The sequence below is a fragment of the Dendronephthya gigantea genome, unplaced genomic scaffold (genome assembly GCF_004324835.1).
Source record: "Dendronephthya gigantea isolate DGI-Jeju-01 unplaced genomic scaffold, DenGig_1.0 000437F, whole genome shotgun sequence".
Classification (NCBI taxonomy): Eukaryota; Metazoa; Cnidaria; class Anthozoa; order Malacalcyonacea; family Nephtheidae; genus Dendronephthya; species Dendronephthya gigantea.
In genome coordinates this window covers 48,969-53,623 of record NW_021163447.1, presented here as the reverse complement: position 1 = coordinate 53,623, position 4,655 = coordinate 48,969, and the positions used below count along the sequence as shown (strand labels likewise).

The 4,655-nt window shown below is 37.0% G+C and overlaps 2 long non-coding RNA genes across 3 annotated transcripts; both read right to left on the bottom strand.

Moving 5' to 3' along the window:
• Nucleotides 1-1,047: 1,047 nt before the first annotated feature.
• Nucleotides 1,048-1,938, bottom strand: LOC114543317. Of its 2 annotated transcripts, none has more exons than XR_003689985.1 (4): nucleotides 1,901-1,938; nucleotides 1,681-1,780; nucleotides 1,495-1,551; nucleotides 1,048-1,085 (listed from the first exon to the last, which is right to left on the bottom strand). It is a non-coding gene; the product is annotated as an uncharacterized LOC114543317 (long non-coding RNA). The 2 variants fall into 2 exon arrangements; XR_003689984.1 differs by having other exon boundaries at nucleotides 1,681-1,785; nucleotides 1,901-1,933.
• Nucleotides 1,939-2,059: 121 nt separating this feature from the next.
• On the bottom strand, nucleotides 2,060-2,791 carry LOC114543324. The gene is made up of 3 exons (XR_003689986.1): nucleotides 2,697-2,791; nucleotides 2,386-2,493; nucleotides 2,060-2,104 (listed from the first exon to the last, which is right to left on the bottom strand). It is a non-coding gene; the product is annotated as an uncharacterized LOC114543324 (long non-coding RNA).
• Nucleotides 2,792-4,655: the final 1,864 nt, after the last annotated feature.

Genomic DNA, 4,655 nt, shown 5'->3' with positions numbered 1-4,655 from the left:
TTCTCACATCTTTCCTGGCTTTGAATCCTATTTTTGTCCTCCAATGCGAGAGATATCCTTCAAGTTGATTCCTTGACGTTCCTCTCGCTTTTCCTGAGCTGTAACAGACAAGTATAGCGCGTGAAATAACAGGCTTATACGTACATACAAGCATGCATCATGAAATTTTGGAACACGATTGTTCTTTAAAACGTACTCTGCAAGCTTTACATTGTCACGAATTGATAAATGATCTTCTTTAGTCTCCTGGCTGAAGGAAAGATAAAAACTTTCCAACAAAATTGCTTCTTTACAAAAAGGTTTTACACTTCTGAATGAATTACTATGTAATTATTTCGTCAGTGGGGCAGTTGGCACAGTATAAGGATGAATGATGGAGTTTAGTTACCAAAGCAGTTGATACCACTTAGTCACTATTATGATTGGTTAGTCAGAACCACTGCAATGGGTTTATGTAAATAATGGCCCTCGCAAAAAATTCTCAAAGATTTCCTACCTCGTCAGGGCTTTCAAGGTAATAGAGCAAACCAGCAGGCTGTGAAAATCGTATTCAAATTTATTACATAATGGTTTATGAACCAAAACTTACGAACAGGAAATCCCGCATTTAAACTTTATTGTATATTTTAGACATTAAAAACTATAACTGCTTTAATACGAACATTATTCTCACAAGTAATGCCATTGCTCTTGGATGACCAGTTGTCCAGAGAGCCACTAGATGTCCACTCAATTGCCTATATGCCAACAATAAAGATTATAAATTACTTATGGAGTATGCTTGTTAGTCTCAATTGAACTATTTACAGATGGCTAGTATATAGAGGATTATAAAATCACAAGTTTTAAGATGAATCTAAGAATGTTGCTAAAATACAACTCAGGTCCTCCGGATGGAATCGAGGCTATACATCTGCAACAATTTGTTAATTTATCACACTAATTCGCACCTGTTCAGTAGCGAACGTCTATCAGTGCTTTGCGTAATCATGGCCATGCGTAAGCGTTTTGGTAGAGCGCCCTTGGCAAGCGCCAAATCTTGTATTTTTGCCGCGGTTTCTTCATCAGCTTCCTAAAGTGAAGTTCTAAATAAATATCAACAGATGATTTTAGGCACTTCACACGGTGCAGGAATATTCTAGAGGTTTTAAAGGGTCTTAATTTCGTGTGGTATTATACACACTTCAAATTCAAGCCAGGAACAGTTGATGGAAAAATTAGTCAACTATACGTTCTCAGTGACAAGAGCATTGCACCGGCATCGCAAAAGCGATTCCTGCCGGAGGATCTATAGTTGACTCATTTTTCCATCAACTGTTCCTGGCTTGAATTGAAGTGTGTATAATACTTCTCAAAATTAAGACGCTTTAAAACCTCTTAAATATCAACTGAACTAATATGTACATTCATCAGAGCTAAAAAAGGGCAGAGCATTATAAATGACGTTCGTCAAAAGCAGAAAACTGAATGGATCAATGAATGAATAAAACGTACCTCGATTATCGCCTTCAGAACCATACCAGCACCTTTCAAAATTGTTGTCGACGGATGCTGAAATTGTTGAGGAACGAATTCAAAACCGCGATTGGTAAGAACTATTAGCGGGGCAATAGTAAAACATACATAAGCGAAGAAATGGTAAAATTGGTACTATTTATTGCAGTTTTATCGTAAACCTACCTGGAACAATCGATAAATGCAATGACCGATTTCTAGACACACAAATAACAGACTTCATGAGTTGCTCCCATGCATAGGTCAAGCTAGTGGTCGTGGTAGACTTCACTAAAAATGTAAAGAGAGAAAGGCAATTTAATCAACTCTCAACGTCAGTCAAAGAGCTATAAACTACTAAGAAGGCAAGTTGAATGAAAACTCCTCAAATCTCTTTGTAGCATACCTGCAACTTTCTCCAGTAATTTCCCAAACTGTTCATCGTCTGTTGTCTCACTAAGAGGAATATGCAATAGTCGATTTATTATAACAGACCACATGATTGATTCAAAATATTAGAAGCAATCACACCTTACTATTAGTTTAACATGAATGTCCAACTTCACCCCCCACATTATTTTGATATATTGCAAAGCAACTTGAACTTCACCTATAAGGAGGACACAGAGCAAACGTCAAAAAATCAAGCAATCCACTTATACCTAAAACCCCAGTGGAACGATTCTAGAACAAAAGTTTTCATGGTTAATCTATTTCCTGTGTTAATTAGAAAGGTAGTCCAAATTACAAAGGCAGTTGCTACAAATCACTTGCTGAGTTTTGCAAGGGAATTTCTCTTCCAAAACAAGGCTATATACATACAAGAGGGATTGAAAAATAAAATGAATTGGTTCAGCATAGATTATAGGCAACCAAAACCACACATCTTACCACATTTATCGTGAGAATTCCTAACAAACTGCTTGGAAATTTTTCACAGGATAACAGAGAGCTTTTGTTTACCTGTTCTTGTCGAATGTCATAGTTATCGTGCCTTAGCTATAAAAAACAGAATTGGTTTCGATAAAATTGGATCCTGTTAACATGCAAATTTCAAAGTTGGCTGAGTTTACGTATTTCGTTTCTTGCATCTATTTAGCTCGGAAATTTCGCCGCTATATTCTGAACGAAATACTCTTTTTTAAATTTAAATATGTCCGGTCTGACCATTTTGGCCACTTAAAGAAAAGCCCTGTCTTTACCTGCCATAGAGCACGCACAACATGTCGACAGCGGCGTGAGTCACGGCTTCATTATTCCTCTTCAAAGCTTTCACAGTTTTCACACCAACCTTCTCACGGAAGTGAACTGGTTGAGTAAACAGCATGTTTGCAGTTAAAGATAAACGTTTCTCGCCTAGTGAGCGTTGTGAAAGCGCGAAACCTGCTTGATCGAACCCAACTTCTCAAATCGTGAAACAGTGCTTCGAGATCTTTATCTCATATTTTGTTTTGGTCTCCTGAAAATAGACGAAACTTTTTAATATTTTATGTATATATGAACACCTGTGAAGGTAATAGCAGTCAGAATATGTATATTTTAGGGTTGAACACTAAATAAATTTATTGGCAAAGATATACAATACCTTCGTGAGCAATGAGCATTGTGATGGCATTAATGATAAGTCTTTCTTTATTCCCCGAGAAAAGTCCTACAAAATATTTAAAATCGTTTGAAATATATATTGGAGTTTAAAAGACTTAATATTCCAGCTGTACTTCTGGCGAGAAAATTTCAAAACTACCATTTCATGGATTCGGACCCAGTCAACTCTGCAACCAGAGTTACCGCAGCCTAGTCCCTAGGCCTCTTAACGTTCCTTATACGCGGCGAGGCGGGAACTGAGAGGCCTAGAACAAAATGTTTTGTATTTTGGCTAATGTGGGGACTTTTTGTCCCCATTTTCTGTATTGAGGTCAGTTTACGATCTACGACGCGGTTAACTGGCCTTGTTCGACGTCGTTAGTCAAATATTTGCTTGAAATAAGCTACAGGATATTAATTATACTGCCAGGAGTCGAAATATTCATACAAACGTTTCAATGTCGTTCGCCGTCAACGCTATCGACTATCAAGAAAACTCGAGTCCGTACGTACATGTTTATGATTATAATAAACTTCTATCCACCCATTTAAATTATTCTCGCTTCCTTTATAACGGTTACTGTTGTAAATTGCAAACATTTACTTTAAAAACAATTCTAATTTCAAGTTCACAACATTAAATGGGCCGTTAAGATTAGAAAATATTTTGTGTTAGGCCTCTCGTGCGCGTTTCATTCGGTGACGTGACGGAAATATAAAACACGCGCAATGAGAGGCCTGGGACTAGGCTGGAGTTACGGTGGTTTTTAGGGAGTACTATTAGTGTTTTGTCTACATTTGTGTACAGAACAGTAGCAGGTTAGGGTATTTTTATTAAAACCATACTCTTTGCCTATACTGGATAAACCAGTTTAAATGTACCGTGTTGTTTGCAGACGTTTTAAACCCTGCTAAATGTTTTCAATTAGAAGCCGAAATGGGCAAATGTTTTCATTTGGCGTAACTATGCAGCCTAGCAATCGCTTAGTTTACACTAAAGGCTGCTTTCTACTTACGCGTTTTTTATACGCATGTACACATACGGAGAATTTAAATGCTTTTAAATTTTTATTAATTAACGTGCATCTACAATCATGTGCAAAAATTATGAACTTTACGTATCTTAATCACATTTTTTTTCATTTTGACAACTATTATGTCACGAATTTTGTTAAACTATTTACTATCCCCCCTTCCCCCATTGACAATGTTGAGAGTGATATTTTCGGCAAATCAAATGGCTTGGTATCATAGAAACAACATTGTTTTGGGGGGAGGGGGTAGATACTAGGTGTCATGACCGTGTCCCAATAATTTTTGCACATGATTGTAGGTCGATTTATTCACTTAGTCCTTTCAAAGGTAGCATGAACAAGGATTTAGATTTTTACGTGCGTGTACGTGCGTATAAAAAACACGTGAGTGGAAAACAGCCTTAATCCAGATTTTGACAGAACATTAAAACTCAATAAAAAGGCAATAATATTCTCTACACAGGATTTTGTCTGCAGAAAAGTACAAGATAAGAAGTTGTCAACTTACGTCTTGGGTGACTGCATGAAGTAGACCGCAGTAGG